This window comes from Centrocercus urophasianus, unplaced genomic scaffold (assembly GCF_019232065.1).
Source record: "Centrocercus urophasianus isolate 14NV4802_14NV808 unplaced genomic scaffold, USGS_Curo_1.0 seq_16, whole genome shotgun sequence".
NCBI classification, from domain to species: Eukaryota; Metazoa; Chordata; class Aves; order Galliformes; family Phasianidae; genus Centrocercus; species Centrocercus urophasianus.
In genome coordinates, this window is record NW_024884711.1 from 12,706,142 (window position 1) to 12,726,142 (window position 20,001).

The window sequence follows — 20,001 nt, forward strand, 5'->3', positions numbered from 1 at the left end:
CTTAAAAGGATTTTTATTTATTCTGTTTCCTCCATCTCTATATATCAGTAAGTTTTTAAACATTAACTGATCCCCTGAGACATTTTTTTTTTTTTTTTTAAAAAAAAAAAAAGAAACCGAAAGATTTTGCGAAGTCCACATTAGACAGTTTTTTTCCTAGGAATTTACAGCATTGTGAATTTTAGATTATTTCTGCAATGAAGCTATTCCCAGCTGGCTCACTGCAGACCTCCAGCCCATAGAATAAAATGTAGTGCTATTCCATCATTCCTGAGTTTCTTCCCAAAACGATCTAAAGGAAAAATGGAAAGACTCACAACATTTTGCACAGCAGAGTGAGTTTCCATCAGGTATTAATAGTGCACTTTCAGAATTATATTTACTTTTCTTGGAGAGCACTGAAAACATTGAAATCAATAGAATATTCGTGAAATAAAATCAATAGAGGCAGTCCATCTGCCTGAATTATCTTGGGGGCAGTGGACAGAGAAAACAAGGTCTACATATTAAATCATGTTGCTTAGCACTGGGGAAATATTCAATAGGGGAATACTGAAAATACAAACAGGCCAGCACTAAGCTAGTATCTAGTTTCAGTAATCACAAGCACCCTGAACTAACCATTATTAGAGTCATTACTCCTTCTTTATCTTTCTTTTCCCTTAAGAGCATTGCCATACAGAGACAATAGTGCACTGTACATAAAGTAAGAAGTATTGGTATATTGATCCTATTGATTCGAGAAATTTATGCGACAAGAAAACACCAATGAACACTAAAGTAAATGCCTGCTTCCTCTATGACATTCTGACAAATACTAGGCAGGATGTGCAAAAAGAAACAATAATATTTTAAACATTTAGATGAGCACTGGAGTTCTACTCCTGCTACATATTTTTTCAAAATGCATAGGCTCTCACTGTAAATCCTCAGTTTTTCAGAAGTTAGGATTATACGAAGGATTAATAGGGATTATAAGCATGCAACTGGTATGAGTAGTATGATTACAACAGTTGTAGCCCATCTTTTAAATAAGTAAACATGCTTGTGCTTTTTCTTATGATGTGAGATGTATTTGCAAGAAGCTTTCAAAAAACATCTGAAGAACACTGTATTACAGTCTGTCAAATCCTTCCTTAAATTCTACTTTGTCACAAAAAAACAGAAAAGATGCAACTTTCAGTGTTCCAACCCAAGAAGTCTCGTGTTCACCACTATCATCTCGTTCTAATGCATACCCCACCTGCATGCCTGTTTTAGACTTTGACAACAAGCAGATGTCGTGTCGCATAACAAGGGATGCCTTGCTCTTAAAATACAAATAGAAATAGCATTATCATTATATTATTAATATAATAATAATGCCATATTAGATTAGTTTCCCTATTGAGGCATCTTTAGAAGAGAAATTCATCTCTGTGTTTTAGAAATTGCATAATCATTCATTTCATGAGAGAAGAGAAATATTTCACAAGAGAAGTATGAATCATTCAGAGATGCACATGGTATATATGAATGCCACATTTTTCCATTTTGATTCCTGATTAATCTGACAGATGTGAGAAAATTCATGAAGTTAGACAAGTCCCAAGTGATTGCATGTGTGTAGATGCTGGAAAGCACAAGTTATTCCACCTGCTTTGGCACTAAAAGTACTGAGGTTTTTTGTGTTTTTTTGTTTGTTTGGTTTTTTTTTTTTTTTTTCTTCTGGTTAACTGTTCATTGCAATATAGCTAACACTGTGCATTATTAGTAATCCCATCATTTCACATCCATTAGGAAGACTCAACAGATGTTATAATAATAAAGCCTAACAGCAGCTTATACTTCTATATTTAATCTAACTTATCATGCTTTGAAAACCTTTAAAAACAAATTAAAAACCCACAACAGGCATTTTAGGCAACATGCATGACACGGGACATGAAGAACCATTTTTAAGTTCAAATATTATAACAGTAGCATTGACCTGTGAGACGGAAGCTACAGTCATCACACACACACACACACATATATCTATATATTGCCACCAGTGTATGTTACTTATTACAGATTAGATAACACATGACATGCAGTCTGATTCTTCCAGTTCAATTTTTTACTCCCATATGATCTATTGATATCACCAGACCAACTATTCTTGATTTATCTCTATGCCAGAAATTGATGCAAACCTCACTGACCTCCCTGGAAGTTCTCCCACTGAGCAGCTCAAGTTTTAGGCAGAGCTCGTATGGATTCTATGATGAAAATTCAAGACAGCTTTGTGGGGCAGGATATATATTCACAGACATCATGTGCATCTCCTGACTCTTCTTCAACTCTCAGAATAATGCTTTGTAAAATTCACAAGCATGGGACTCAGTCTGTGCAAACAAACACAATTTGTTTTCTGTTTATGATCCTCACCATCAAATAGACAGCAAAATTCAATTTCCTATTTTATTTCCTTCTTCTTACCCTTCCTCCCTCTCTTCTGCTGTTTATTACCAGCAAATGTGATCATCATCATCATATCTACTTCAAGGTCCATAGCCCAGCTACAGTTATGTGTTTGTACAGCACCCACTGCAGTGTTGTTTTGGTTCTAATTTGGTACTGTCACTCTGAATACTTTCTGTATGACTGTTTTCTTTGGAATTCATAACTGTATAACTTACAGCTTTAAATTAAGCAGATGGAATATACAACAAAGCAGCAGTAAAAATTATAAATATGTACAGTCAGTGTTTCATTCTCTGATCTTTAGCAGTTCCTTCCCCTGCAGGCTCTATCTCCCTTTCACTATGTTCTGATTGTCTAAGAAAATACTTCAACAAAATGTATTTTTTAAGAAGTAAATTTTCTCTTTTAAATGTATATAGACCAAATATCTATTATATGCTGTACAAAATGGTCCCAGTATTATGCCTAAGGAAATAACACATATCCAATGGCAAGTTAATTCTTTAACTTGAATCAAAGAAAACAAAGTAATGTTGAGGGATTTCTTCAGTTTGCCACTTCTAATTTTCTAGTACATGATATTGTCTATTGGACTTCACTGCCATAGGATGTTTGCAGTCCTGTAAATATCTGTTATTTTCTCCTTCTGATTATAGAATCAGAATCATTTTCTTTCATGAGAACTCACAGACACGGTAAAAACTTTCCCAGGTTTCCTTTCCTGCATCTCTAAATCTGTCTGGCATTGGTTTATAAAACCATATGCTGCTGCAAATTCATTACTGAAGCTGCAAGCATCTTGGGGTGGGGAATGACATTTCATTTTGCATTAATACCATAGCTAAGGAAGCAGATCTACTAAGCGGATGATTATGGAAGCTGTAAGCTACCTCCTACTCCCTGCACATTAGTCAGTGTCACTCACTTCCCTACCAAATCCTACAGACAATTGACAGCCCACTGAGGCTGGGCAGCTTGACGCTGTAGCGCTTAAAAGCCATAAAAATAGCCTCATCATCAGTTGAGAAAGGATGCTGTGATCCTCCAACCATGGATACCAAAACCAAAATTATTCTTTTCTATAAAAAAAATATAATGTAAAAAGCAATTATTTTATTTACTTATTTATTTTGTGCTGTGAAAATCTAACAAATGGGTGATGCAAAGCACAAGAGAGAGATCAGTGTTATTTCAACATCAAGCATTTAAAGCAGGAGCTCACCACTTCATAAAAGCAACTGAAAGGAAAATGTCTCTCACTGGAGGTCACTGTGCTCTCCAAAAGGCGCAGTGGCTGATTCAATATGATGTACATCCACACAACACCCAGAGAGCATGTCACATTATTTTAAGGGATATGATCAGACTTTCTCAGCTAGTTGGACTTGCTGGTTCAGCAGTCTTGTGACTAAAAGCAGGGATGAAATACTTTAAGTATCTGCTTTTAAATTATAAAACTACAAGGAGGCTGAATCTTGATTAAGAGACATGCTGGCAGTTGTACCTTGAATGACTAGTCTGATGTGCAATTTCCTATCATTCTGCTCAGTGAACCAGTAAGGTGAATGTAATCAAAAATGGTGTCTTGCATGGAGAGTTTACAGCATGATAATTGTAGGAAATGAATACAAATTAAAGCTTTTAAGAGAGATCCACTGCAGGTAATTGTATCCAACATAAGGCAATGACATCTTCTACAAACTACTGCATTCACCACAAGATCAAAAAAGGGGGTCTAAGTCTTGCAGATGAAATAATGGAGAAAAACAAATAAACAAATAAAAACTGTGCATTAAAATCACCACCATTTTGCCCAATTTTACAGCAGTTCTTGCAGTAGGAGAAAGATACCTTTAGGAACTACTGGCCCAGATACTTTTAGGAGTTTTAATCGGGCATTTTAATCTCAGCTAAAACAGAGGTGGCTCATCAGCACAGTTTCAAAAAGAAAAAAAAATAGTTGATTTTTTTTTCCCTCAAAATTTATGTGGTTTTAGATTCAAAGTTATTTTAGCAAAAGCATTTTTTATCCTATTATAGAAGCCTTCAGAGTCATTATTACAAGAATAATAACAAGAAAATAACTGTTTTTCTTACTGACCAAACCTTTTGAGCAGAAAAAAAAAAAAAAAAAAAAAAAAAGGAAATAGGGGCAATAGGGAAGTGGGGAAAGAAACAGCAACTTGCCCATATGGCAACTTCAAAAGCAAATATTTATTTTATCTTAAAAAAAAAAAAAAAACAAAACAAACAAAAAAACCCCCAACAAAACAAAACAAAAAACAAACAAAAAAAAAAAAACAAAAAAAAACCCTTGCTGTATTTCCAGAACAAAGCTGGGCTTAGACTAAGAAATTAGATTTTCTGAGTTTCTATTTTAGACTTTTATGCTATAAACTTTCCTGCATCTTCTCTTCTGTTCTATTTTAAGACACTCAGAAGAAATTAAACCTCAGCAAAACAAACTGCAATCAGAGAAGCAATAAGCGAGCACTCTGGGAAGATGCAAGTAGATGAGAATCCACTTGAAATACTGACATAATGATGAGATCAGATAGTGAAAATTTTCAAATAGTTTGGACCAAGCAATTAACAGTAGAGTTGTGAGAAAAGCACACATAACAACGCATTACTGACCCCTCCATTAATTTGTTCAACTGTAAACTAGATGAACAAATGTATTTTAATTTGTTTTATTTATTTAATTTAATAGGAATAACTGACTAAGCAACAAAATTTAATTACTTTATCTTCCCTGACAAAGGGTTTGTAGAACAAGATTCCAGATTACTGGGCCTTAGGTCCACACGGTGCCTTTTCAGAAAGCTCACTGCCCTCACTGCTGAGCTGCACCAACCCATTTCACCCCATGGTGTCCCACCAGCACCCTGCAGCTTCTGCAAGGCTGCACAGCCATCCAGGCATCTCTCGTCCAACAGTCTGTGTATAGCTGTCCCAGCATAGTGCAGAGAAAGATAAGATGTCATTACCAAGATCAAATTGCTACGAATATTAGGTTTTGCTCCTAGAACCAGGCAAGTACAGCAGAATTATTCAAGTGTTTATTTATCAAAAAAGTTCATTTTTACTTGATTTTTATTTGACAACAGGGGAAAGGCCATGAAAACAGGATTAAGTCCATTTCTTGAAGGAGTTATCTTGAAGCAGAACTGTTACTAATATTGTGGCATCTACATGAACTTACACAAAGATGAAACAAAGCACATTATGAAGTGATAACTTTAAAATTTGCTTTGCTGAAGACAGCCTTCAGTCCTTGATCTAAAATCCCTTCATTCTTCACCTCAGCCACAGAGTTTGTTTTACTCTCTAATTTAACCTGAGATCCTTTCATTAAGAGCCAGCTCTGGATCCAGAAGCACATACAAAAGCATCATCATCAGTGGCAAAGTGTTTCAAGTGTTTCATTTGCTATTTCTGCAACCAGATCAAGTCATTCCTCCATCTTTCAAGGAACGGACTTCCTCTACGGGTAGAGGATCTTTTCCTCTGTTCCTTCCCAGAATATCAACCTTTCCTCTCCTGGAGAATATACCATCACCAATGATGGGTTGAATCAGTCTTTTAGTTGAAGCAGACTTCCATTAAGTTGGTCCTTCATACAAGAACAGGAAAACACCAAGCAAGTTGGTGACTTATGAGAAACATTTTTTTTTGCTACAGGTTGCCAATTCCTCTGCTACTCACCAAGGGTAATACAAATAAAGCATCCGTAATGAGAGCACTTACACACACCTGGTTTAGTTACAGTCTGTGTGCAAGCTCCTACCTCCTGTTCGCTCTGTCCCAGACTGTTGACTTACATGCAACAAAAGACTGACCCTGGATGACTTTTCCTAATTAGTCTTCCATAAGTAATGTAAAGACTAAGGGAGATAACTGTGTTAGCTATACTACCAGGGAAAAGCTTTTATGAGCAAGGCCTAGCAAAGTGATTTAAAATCCCAATTGCTCTAAGAATTTAAGAAAAGAGGAAAAAAAAAAAAGAAAAAAGAAAGAGAGAGAGAATGATATGAAATTTACTCTTTTAGAGAAGGAAGAATTGGGAAACATCTTTTCTCACCAACCAATGAGCTCAACTTTCTCAGCTTTGCACCACTTGGAACCTTTCTGGTGTAAAAGGTAAAAAGCAGAGCCACTGTTCAATATCATAAATTCTCCCCCCCCCTCCTCCCTCTGCACCCAGAGATGTGTTGTCATATAGTGATGGGAAAAATCTCTTCCACTCTCTTTCAGACATCAGCATTTTTACTCTAAAAAAGAAAGCATGCTGCTTGCTTTTTGAATCATCTTCTTAAACCACTTATTAGTTGAACTCTGTTTTACTACTTGTTGGTATATTTGTCTGCCAGGTCATGTAAAGTAATGCAGTTTTGCTTAACCCAAATGAAATTATTTTGTTCAGTCATGCACTAATGCACCAGTACAACTAGGACTTTGACTAATAAGTAATATTCAGACCCTCCGTGTCTCATAATTGATTGTGCTTCTTAACCAAGGATATCTTTATCCTCAATAGAAGTTAGCTCCCATAAAATCAGAGCTGTGACTCATGCCCTAAAGAAAAAACAAAATACTTTTTAAAAGAACTCAGAGGAGTTTAAGAAGAATTTTGAAGAATTTTTCAACCCACACATCTCAAAAGCTTGAGAATTGGGGGAAAAAAGTTAATTCAAATAAGTGTCAATTTAAAATCCTATTCACCAATAGCTTAAACTTGAAAGATTATCTTAAACAGATAAATATTATTTTTCCAATTTTTTAAGTTCTATGTTGAAATTACTTCACAAATTCTCATGAAACCAAAAGGAAGGAAAGGGAAAGGGAAAGAAGAATAGATTGAGTCTGAAATCTACTCTGGATCACAATCAGCAAGATGAGCAATAGTCACAATCCGTAAGATGATCAGTAGACTGATTCAGAATTACTTCTGTAAAAAAAATATTTCCCTTGCTAGAAGCCAGACTGGCTAAGAACTATTTTGAATCTCTGATAAATATATGCTGATGTTTGTTTGTTTGCTTGCTTGTTTGCTTGTTTTTGAAAGGGAAGGGTAGTTTGTTTGAAGAGAAATCTATACTTCCTGACTTCAATACCTTTTTTTTTTTTTTTTTCAGTGCTCCAGTTAGTAAGTAATTAACTTTCTAGTGATGTTCTATTAACTAAAGTGATGGCAGGTCCCATTATGATTTCTCAGAGCTTTACTCAGCCAAGGAGCTCTTGCTATTCTTGTCCCTGACATACTTATTCCTCCTTGCTTGTATCAGACCATTTAAGGCCATTTCAAGCTCAGCAAAAGTAGAATATTTATGTTCAAATGCTACTTGAGATGAGCAATCACAAAGAAGATATTTCCAGCTGCTAGTTTTACAGAAATCAAACAAGTTCTACAATACAAATGTTCAGAAAGAAAATCACCTTTGTTTAAATCAAAAGAGATAGAAGATGCGTTTTTGTGAACAGAGTGTCTAGCAATCATAGGTAGGAATTGCAACGTATGGTTAATTTAGGAGTTCAAAGAACTTCTGATCCACACTTAAGTACATTATAAACTGCAAAAGTAGCTTCATCAGACAAACTCAGCACTTATCAGAGCAGAAATAAATTACTGAATTAACAGCACAGAAAAGATAAATATTATTTAATACAAAAGAACAAAAGGCAAAACCTGTGTGAGAAAACTAGGTGAGGTGGTAGGTATCAGTACTGCTACATCATTCCCAATTATAAGATGTAAGAAGGACAACCAGTTCTGAAAAAAACAGAAACTGCATACTTAAAACATCCCTCCCTGACAGTCAGGAAAGAGGTAGATATGTAGGATGCTTCAAAAGTAGTGCTTCCTATTTATTTTCCTGGAAACTACTACAGAATCAAAGAACACTATAACACTATTTAATAGAACAAGTTCTCAACTACAAAATACTATTTTTCAACATAGTCACCACCATTAGTTACGCATTTTTGCCAGCAATGAACGAGAGCCTGCATGCCATGGTGATAGAAATCTGCATGGTCATTCAGAATGTGGCTTTTCTTTCACCACTCACTGCCTCACTGTGCTAACATTCATTGTTTGGCCTACATAATCATTCAGCAGGCATTGATGAATGTCAATGGGTGCCATTTTTTCCACATGGAGGAAGTCAGTTCACACCTTCCCTTCATCCACACTTGCATGTCAGATGCCATTTTGTCAGACTACTCCTTTACTGCCATTTGTGACATGGCCACACAATCCAGCAAAACACTGGAGGGAATGTTCAGTCTCTACTGCCATACTACCAATAGCTGCCTCTGATGTTGTGGGCCAACGTAATAACATAGGAGGCATAACTTTTGGAGCTGCTGTCATAGTTATGCCTGCCAGTTTTTCCTTTGAAGCAACACTGAATCATATCCTTATTCTTAAATGTGGAAGACTTCATAAAAATTGTGAATTTATTTGAAATTCACAGTCCTGTCCATCACTCTGTAAGGAATAGATAGGTGAACTTCCATGAATGAATGGTCTTTGCTTGCGCAGTGAAGCCAACATATTAATGGAGACATACAATTGTCTACAAAGCATCAAGCTGGTAATAAGCTCCACTATGATGCTGTACTGCAAATCAGCAGTGTATGAGGAAATTAGTATCATATAAACAAATATGAGTTCGGAGTGGAAAAAAAGACTACAGGCGTAGAAAAGGAAGAAATTACTTAGATTAACTCAATTAATCAACAGGTTTGTTTTTTTTTTTAGCTGGGTTGGTTGGTGCTCTTTTTTGGGCTGTGTTGTTTCTCTTTTTTTTTTTTTTTTTTTTTTATCTGAAGATCAGCAATATCTCAAAGCACTGGATTTCCAAAATACTTGAACCACATCTGCATATAACTTCCTACCTGCTAAGTATCATCCTGGGTGAATTTTTGCACTAAACACTCATTTGGAATCATCCATTATTTCTTTTAAATAGGGATGAAGGTAGACCAACGTGACGTATATTTCTTGTTATTTGTTTGATTTTGCTCACATTGAAAAGGATGGGACCACATTGAAATATTACCCGTACAAAATCCCACTGAAAGTATTCCAGATTTTTCTGGTCCAGGGAACACAGGACAATTAAATGTAGCTTCAGAAATGAAGGTTTCTGAAGAGAGATCACAGCTTCTTTGTATACCAGATTTAGATTTAGTCCCTTATCCACATTGTCCATATATGCAGCATCAGCTTAAACAGAATGCAGATATGAGAACATTTTTATCCACATCACCAGGTTTTTGTACTAAAGCTTTTTGATGCCACTGGAGTCCCAGCACCTGGAACTGTATACAGATACCTATTAAACACTATAGAAATATCTCTTCTCTGCTTTCATTTAGACAACAGAAGGCTCTCTTCTGATGCCAAGCTCAAAACTGATACTCAAACTATTTGGAAAGTAACCATAATCAGAAAGGGAAAAGTTTCTCCCATTTGTCAGGGACCTTTAGAGCTACACCAATGCCTTCCAGCATTCAAGATCACAGTGGGCACTGTGCAGGCAGCAGATATTCTCCTACGACTAGGGCAGAGAATACAGGAGCGAAAAGCCTCTGAATATGCCCTCATGCAATGCACCTATGAGAAATATGCAGATGAGTGATACAATGATTCCACATTTTTGGGGGAGGGGTGGGAGGGCAGAAACACATTTTTTGAATGATGATGTTTTGCTGGATTAAAAATAAATAAAGAAAAATAAAGGTTTCTCTAGCCAAAGTCTCTTAGGGTGCAACATCCTGCCTCTAGATGTTGGGAACAGGACCTCCAGTCCAACATGTTGGGTCCCTGAACCCCTCACAGTGTAAACTTTCACACTTTGTAAAGGCTGCAAACACACAAGTCAGCACAAATGCAAGAGCCTACCAACCTTAAGCACTGTATCTTTGGATAAATCAAAGTTAATTCCTGTTCAGTTCAAGACAACAGTTAAGTACAATTTGAGTTCCATTTCCCATATGACTTTTTTCCCCTTCAGGAAGCTGCGAACCTTCCCATTCTTTAAAATGTTTATAAGCCTCAGAGTGGATCTCTCTGTACATAGCTGTAAATCCTGCAACTACCACCTTGTCTAAGACAAAAATCAAACGCTTACTCCACTTCTAACTCACTGCTAAAAAACAGAAAATAACAGAAGTTTAATCTAAAAATTCTTAGGTACTTTTTTTTACCTCTAATTAGCTTACTACTTTTAAGGCAATAAATTATAACTTCCATAAGTCTTCCACAAAGTTTGAAACAAGCATACTTCAGATCAATGCTACAGTGAGCCTGAATGAACAAAGCACTCTTATTTTCAAGAGACCTACTCTTAATCTGCATCAGTCAGGGATCCAGAACTAAGGAAACACTACTTCACACCAGAGGAAAAACAGGCCAACAGGGATGTCCTTCTGGATATTTCCTCTGATCTTATGGGAAGAAATCCCACTGTTCCTTTTCCCTCAGAATCAAGCGACGTGGTGATACTCTCACATTCTTCTCTGCTGTATGAAAGACTGTTTCTGTAACAGAATCATTCCTCTCATCCACAGTTTTAGAATTACAACCACACAGTTGTCTTAAAAGAGTCATAATTTAAACAGGAATTGCATATTTATACTGTTCTATGCAGATTTAAGAGTTTGCCTGTTTGAAAAATAAAAATTAAAATTTGAAAGATTTAGAAAATCTTATCAGTTATTCCCTTTTTTCTAGTTTATGAAATGGAAAGATTTGTAGCAGCTGTAGATCTAGTCTTGAATTGTTTGAGTTTTTAACTTTGACTAGCATAAGTACAGTGGCAAAATTGGTAAAAATATTGTTTATAAAACTACATATTTGACTGTGTATTAGTACCTGAATATCATGCTTAGATATAAATATGCATAAATATGATATGAAAAAGTTTCCACTATGGTCTGTCAAAATATTCTCTGTTCCATGGAATTGGCAACGTGGTCGAAGTAAACATACAAAAACCAATGTTTGTTTGCATCTAGAGTTTACATTCAGAATTTAGTCTCCTGTTTCTTCTGGGATTTCTTTCAATATGATTAACATTTGTGGAGTGGACCCAAAAGATGTGCATTCTGCTGGTGCAATCCAGTCAGTATTTATCTAGCTGGAACCAAGTTTATTGACATACTTTCAGCTTAGAATATGTGCTTTATTTATTAAAGCCAAAATTGTCAAACTTGGCAGCATAAAGTCAAGTACCAAAATCTATATGCAGGTATTACGTAAGCGGCCTACTTTCCACAGGCAGAGAAGACCTGCAAATTTCAAAAAAAGGCAGCACCCTCTGAAAATCAGGTCACTTAGCTGCACAGATATGCAATTATCCATGTTTGAAAGAAAGATGCCTTCACTTGCATGGCTTAGGTATAAAAATTGGCATAGCGTGCCCTATGAAAAACACTTCAAACACACCTTTTGAGAGTTATAATTCCTCCTGCAAATTCTCTCACAAAAGCAATAACCTTCTAATTAAATGTATCATTGATTCCTTTCATCTAGGTTGAATATGATCTGACTAGTGAGTTGCCTAATAATATGTTGAAAAGACCCCAGCTTTTTCACTCGCTTTCTTCTCATTTTAACACTGTGTAAATCTCAAGCATCATCTCTTTAGTGGTTGTCTAGAGCTGGTTGCTTGAATGAACAGATAGTCTTTATTTGATTTCTGCAATAAAGCTGTTAATTGCAGTACTGGGATCTGCTTGTGGTGTATTGATTACTGCATGACCTTCTATAGTTCCTATTCCCACATTATCAAAACATCTAGTCAAAATCTTTGTAAGTAAGCAGAAATTTTTGTATTATAGAGAGATTCCTTTAAGTGTTGTCTTTGAAGTCTCTTTTTGCTATCAACTGTAAGGTAGTCCATTATGTAAAATTTTGCAAATTGTGAAGTGAAAAAAAATGAAAAAGATTGCAAAGATGACCCACAAGTAAGGCATACGTTTACTATTGCATACTTGCCACAGTAAAGGAAAACAGTGCATAAATATCCCCAAAAAGTTCAGTTCACAGAAAAACAGATTTGTTTTGCAATAATCCTGCTGCATTCCATACAATTGCACTGGGTTGGGTGCCTTTTCATGGTTGTAAACTAAAAAATTCACTCATGCCATCTTTATTGAACTGACCATTACTGAAACTGTTTTTCTTGAATGTGCTTCAAATTATGATCATTTTATTAAGTTATAATTTAATTGGCAGTCTCAGTTTCTAAGTAGACCAAGATAGGAAAACTGACAATGTTAAAAGTCAGGGCTGAAATGCATTGGCAGAGAAGTGTGGAAGAAACTTAAATCAAGACTTGCCAAATCCATATACTATTAAAATTCAGGTTTGTGAGTAAGGAGTATAAACTCCCATACGTTCTTAGAGAGTCATTTCCAAAGACTCGGTCTGTAATTTGAACACACACACACACACACACACACACACACACACACAAACAAGTAATTATACAAATTAAAGAGAAAAATGGCTTATTTTAGCATCATTTCTATTTTAGCATCAGCCTTTCCTTGGAAGAATGGAACCACGACTAGCCTGCCTTTCCTATGCTGCTAACTAAGCAGAGAAAAAAGGCATTAGGATCTTAAGTTATTCCAATAGATAAAAAAGGTTACAGTACAGAAAAGACAGAACATTGATTTTGTTCATCTCCTGTAGAGAAAAATTGGCAGTCTTAGTATTTTCAAATACTTTAGATAGGAACTTTTATACCTGATTATTCATACTTCTTTTTTTATGAAGATAAATCAACTGGTTAACATAGTACTACTTAATCAGTAAGAATGGACAACCTGTAAGTCAGTGATGCTGCAAATGCTATTCATTACAAGAGATACTAAGTAAGTTTCTTAATTGAAGTAAAATGCTTAAGAGATCCTGGTACAATTCACTATTTTTATTGATCTTTTGATCTTTTTCAGTGCACTTGGTACATCAGCAAAGTCCAGTGAAGTTAAAGGGATCTTTCCACGGACTTTAATGGCCTTATCTTCTTTTATCTGCTTCTAGATTTCAAATTGCTCTGACCTAATTGGACTCAAAATTGGGTTCATAAGTGCAAATTTTTCTTAATCATTTTAATTATACTTTCCCTACTATATGCTTTGTGTCATATAAAAATATATTCAGTTTGGGTTTTTTTTGCAGTGAATTTGTTCACAGATGTCATGAAGAAAACAAGGCACCTTTAATATAGAACAGTGCTCACATTAAAATTAAAGCAGCAGCACACATTACTTTGTCTGTTGGATTGTACTGCTAGATCCCCACATTCCAAAGGAGTTCTCAATTTCATCAAAACCACAGTAGTTTGTCATATTATAGAACACTTCAAAAGGTAAAGGCTTTTATTCAAGCAAATGAGTACATTTTTTAAAGTCTCTCATATATTTCCTGGCCAAAATCACATCAGAATGGAACAGTAAAAGCCCTGTTTTGTTTGTCTTAATGATATAAACGTTGTCAGTCAGAAAACATAGGTACTTCTTAATGATTTTATAGCAAGAAAAATTAGACATATGTCACTTTTATTGTTACTTATAAGGCAAATTTGTGCCTACTGATTGAAACACAGTATTTCTTTGATATTGTCACTATTGAATGGACACTTATGGAAAGACATTAGTACAAAGAAAATACCTGAGACACCTTTTCAAAGACCACTGCATGGATTATTCCACTAAAATAATACCAAAAGCAAACTTAAAAGAATGACAACAAAAGCTATCTATCAGAAAAGAGTTTTTGCTATTTGTTGAGTCCTTGACATTTCAACAGAACAACTGAACTTTTAAGATATCTTGAAGTTCCTACAAAGCAGGGTATGTTAGTAGGTACCAATTTTATCATTCCATTTTGTCTTCATTGAGCAAGAAACCTCCACGCATATAGAATATTACAATCAGACAAATATATGTATCTTGTATTCGTGTGTATAATTATAATAGACACTGTGTAAGTCCTGGTGTTCATCTGTGTTTCAGATGGCAGTTGATGTCATGAAGTTATGAAGTGCCTCTACTGGAAAAAAAAAAAAAAGCGTTACTTATTTTGTCGTCACTCATTCTGCTTCCTCACACTCCACAGGAAATTCATGGAGATCAATCACCACAATTAGGATTGAGTTATTCCCTTGAAATAACACAAAATCAGTTAGAAGAAATGAAGTCTGACAGGATAAGTCCTCTGAAAACCTCTTTTCATAGCTATAAGAGATATTCTTACAGCTTTTCACAGTGGACAAAAGCTGCCACAGCAGCTGTCATCAAATACTAGGAAAAGCAAAATCACAGACTAGAGAGAGGGAGATGCAGAAAAGATATTGGATTATGTTTAATGAACTATATTAATGGCTAATTTGGGAGGAAAGAGATGCAAAAGTTCTCATACATTGTCAATAGATGCAAGAACTTGAAGAGACGGTCTTAAAATTTCAGGCAGTGGGAGGTCATCATTTCATCTCCCTCTTAAATGCCACATAAATAAGCTTCTTCATTCAAGCAGACTTTCCTCAAAGAAACCATGCTAAGCATATTCTCCAAGATTACACATAATAGATCACAATAACCTCTAGAAAAGCAACTGCAATTACTTTATCAGAGCCATATTAAAAAAGCACAGTAAGGACTATTCACAGATTATTGTTTTATGAGCTCTGTAGCACACCAACAAATTATTGCTCACTTCCCATTTCTTCCTCCCCTTTAATCCCAAACAGACTAATGAAAACATATATATTAGAATATTGCAACTGCCCTTGGAAAGCTCCGATTTTACAATCATTTTCCTTTCAGGTAGATAAAGCAAAAAATAATAATAATAATCTGTGGATTCTAAAATGGATTCATTCTCATGAGAATAGTGGTGCAGTGCATAAAGAAATCTTTCATAACACTGAGGGAGTTATGAATTCCATTTGGTATTACAGGTCCTAGTAATCATGTCTGAGAAGAGATTTGCTGAATAGTTGTGACATTTCCCTGACAAATCATGTTTTTATTCAGCTTAGTTTGAAGGAAAAGTAGACAAAGTAGATCGTTAAATTCATTTTCTTCTACCAAAAATTACATAAAATATCAGGTATCAAGGTCTAAGAAGTTCTTTCTTCACATGATGTTAATAATCAAAATTTAAAATAATAATAATAACAATAAGGGAGGGCCCTCCATTCCCTATGAACACACAGGTATCGGCCATCTTTAATAGCAATTGATGAAAACTCCATTTTTATGAAAGTTAAACTGTTAGGTTTTCTTAATCATATATTTTGAGCCAGAATTCATTAAGTCTCAGCTGCAGTCCATGGGGCAGTTTGTTTTAGATTATAGCCCAATGTTGTAATGATTATTCTAGATATCTTAATTCTATTTATCTAGTTTATCTAGATTTCTAGAATTATCTAATTATCTAGAATTCTATTTATCTAATTATCTAGATTCTATTCCCATACGTACATACAAATCCTTAACATTAGCTACATGCAAGACAGAACAATGGATATTATTTTAAAGATTGAGCAGCTGTGAGCAAATTCTTTTTGTAATCTTTTAAATTAAGAAAGTGTCATCTTTAGGCATATTAATAGACAGATGATATACAAAATTAAACATCTTTGAAATAATAGAAAATGTTAGACTTCACCTACACCTAGTAAAGGTCATTTGTAAAACAGCCTTCAGGAATATAAATATTTATGTCAACAGTATTTCAATAGTATCTTCCTTTTACCCTAACTCAGTGATTGTATGGAAACATATCCAAATATGATGAAAATTAAATTTATAAATGAATGTCCTCAATTATTTTCATAATGTTATATAGGTACCTTCTGCAGAGACAGGACAAAAAAGTTGATACATTGTTACATTTAAGTTAGTACTTAGGATAAAGTTATGAGATTACATGATAGGATACTTCAAATTTAGGCCAGAACTTGCTCCCAGAGTGTTTTTGAGCTCCTTTATCCATTGCATTGAGAACCATTCTGGTGCTACACTATTATGTATCATCAGTGTCTACCTGAACTCCTGAAGCATCAGTGAAGATTCAAAGCTTTGTTACAGTCAAAATAATTGCTCGACCTCCTAAATTTGAATATACTGAAATATCTAACCAAAGGGATATTTATCTGCGTTAAAATATAATAATAGTATTCTTCTGTATCACCCAGTCAAAAATGTTGACAAGCCCAAAATGAACTAATGCAAAAAAAACTTTGATATATTAAAATCTAATAGCTTTTGTGGCAATCAGTCAAAAAGCCTGAGATACAACTCAAATAATGTATTTCTTTCTAGAATGTGTATTAGAGAGGAACAGAATACCAGCACATACAAAGAAGCATGTACAATACAACAACTCTGCATTATAGCATATATAAGTGAACATACAATTGTAAATCATATTGTGATATTCCAGTGTAGATTAAAGTAAAGCCAGAGAAGATATTTTTTAAATCTGGTATTTCTCAGTACCAAAGACTGTGCATTCATTATTAAGTTTCAGAATGGATAGCATAAGCATATTTTTAATGCTATTAGAAACAATATTTGAGAACCTGTACATTTATGAAGTGTCCATATTAAAATGTGTCCGTAAAGCATGAATCGTTTAAAAAAATCTTGGAACATATGCATAAGCAAAAAAGAATTTTCACTACAGAAAAGACTTGGTGACATGTATGGGTTAAGGAAGTAAAAGGAAAATGAGGGAAAACAAACTGGCTGCTGAACAGAATAAATGCCCTGGTGACATAGGGCAAGAAAAAGGCTGAGGTACTGAACACCACCTTCATCTCAGTCATTACTAGTAAAACTGGCCCTGAGAAATCCAAGACCTTGGAGGACTGGCAGGGAAGGGAAAGGAATTTATTTTGCTTCTACTGATTTCTACTCAAAGTGCAGGCCTTTTCATAATACCTGTATGCCAAAAGAAAATGCAAGCCATTTCACTCCACCCTTCCCAGGATACAAACCTGCAATTTGGAAAAAAAAAAAAAAATTGTCCTCCACAATTTCTGGAGTCTTTTCTGAAATTACCAGTGACTTTAAACTATTTATTAGTGTCAGTGTCAAATTCTAAATCTCTGAAGGCAGACATATCAATCACACACAACAATGATGACAGTAGCTGCAAATCAGAATAAAGTGCATTAACTGCCAAGGCCTCCCACACATGGAAAAACATTTAACAAAGACAGCTGATTAACTCATTCTCACACAGTCATTTATACTCCACTGCTGAGTGCATTTCCAGAGCTATTTCCATTACTATAATAAGCACACTATACAATTTGATAATAGGAACCATTCACAGTCTCCTTGCAGCTTTATCATACTAAAAGGCAAGCAAGAAGTTCTGCAAAACATTCTAAAATCCCTCAGAGAAACCATAAGAGCAGTTATTACAAACTTTTAGAGGCATCCAGCCCTTGGATGCTCCAGTCAAGAACTTGTAATGACCATTCACAAGATTGAGTCCACACCATAGCCCCCAATTCTTTGTTTCCCTACCTCAAAACTACATGAATCTAATTCACATGGGATGCTTCTCCTGGACTTCTGCAGTTTTTCCACCATTCTTTGTCTGAGGCAGGAGCATACGCTACGTTATTTTTAACAGTGAAAGCATTAGTTTGCAGAGTTTGTTTTAACTGTGAAAATACTGCAGAGAATCTTGACAGCCTAGACAGCAGGGCAGTCATCAAGCAGCACAGAGTTCAACAAGATCAAGAGCTTGATTCTGCACTTAGGACTAGAGGACCAGAGTCTGAACAGCAGGCCCATACTGATTCTGAGTTTCAAGGAAGGAAGAAATGTTACTCCATTGGAGATTTCTGTGAAGGCACAGGAAAAGTCAATGAACACAAAAACAGTTGTGATCAATTCAGAATTCATAGACTTTAAGACCTGATACAGAGTTTAGGGCCAGAGAATGCTGTTGAATCGTCTGCTACGATTTCCTTTATATCTCAGGATTTTTCAAGGACTGCTCCAAAATTAATGACTCCTATTTTATTATTTGGGCCCACAGTGTCAGAGATGGACGTTGATTATAGGGCAGTAAAGTTTGAACCACCCCATCAATATTTGGTTACATTCAGTTCCTATGCAACAGATGGCAGCAGAAGGGCAGTCTGACAAAATAGTGTCTGACATGGAAGTGAGTAGAAAGGTATGGTACTGAATTCTTTCTTGCTGAAAGAAATGCTCATGTTGACATTCATTGCCACTTGCTGAATATTTATGGCGATGTAGCAGTAGACGTCAGCACAGTGAAGTGATGGGTGGCACATTTCAACAGTGACAACAGCAATATGCAAGACTAGCCACTTTTTTTCTTGGCTATGCACAGCTGTCATGCCATGAAAGGAAGAGCATCTTGATCAGCTCAACCACGCAAATGGACTAACAGTGGTGAGTGTGTTGAAAAGTTTCATAGCTGAGAATTTATCAACTAGGGTTATTACGCTCTTTGTATCTTTGTAGTCTCCATGGAAATAAATGGCATTATTTTCAAAGTAGTCTACATATGTTTCACTTAGAATGCACATACTATAAAATTTTACTTGACCTAAGTATAATCTTAGAAGTTGAACTAGAGACAGTAAGGAAAGACATACTTCCCATCCACCCTTTACTCCTTGCACCCAGTACTCAGTTATTTTCACCATTAAAATGTTGTCAGTTAATTCCAGTGCGAATTTGCCTAGCTGTAACTACTTCTTATGGTGAATCCTTTTCCCAAATAAAACCTACTTCAGAAAGTTTTTCCACATGTTGGTATCCATTGATTGAATGGATATGACTTATCCCTAAATTTCCTCAATAGCAAATAGAAGCCTAGGTCCTTAACCTCTCAGAAGCAGCCTGTTTTGTTGGTGCTTGAAGAATGCATTATCCTCTGCAGGTAGCTACTGTAATTTCTTCAGTGCTATTATGAATTGTATTCATGCTCAAACCCTGAAAATTAGGGCTTTCCTCATAAGGAAATTTGATAGTCATACTGAAACCATTTCTGCAGCTACTTCCTAAAGAGTTTGCTTTATAATTAAAATGCACAGATATCACACAAAAGTTAACTATCATCATTTGATATCTAATATTCTAGAAGTTCAGTCAAATTCTACATTATGGACATCTGTTTAACATTAGACTAAATTTAAACACTGAAGAATTTGGCCCTTTCTCCTGTCTTTCTACACTAGCAAAGTTATCTTAGAGAATACTTCATTGAAGTCTTTTATCACTATCTAGTCATTTACCTCATGGTGAGAGAAAAGAGATGCCAAATAGCTGACCGAGCCTTGATACATTTGTTTGCTGATACTGGCTTAATTTAACACATCCCTTGGTTCTGTTTCCTAATACGATCTTGTAAATTATCCTTCCTCAGCTTTTTTTCTGTACCATTTTGATTTATAGCTTGAAGACATCCATCATGAGTCGGAAGCAACGTATCCACTAATGGAAGACCCGCTGCTTCCAGCTCAGTGCTTGTCATTC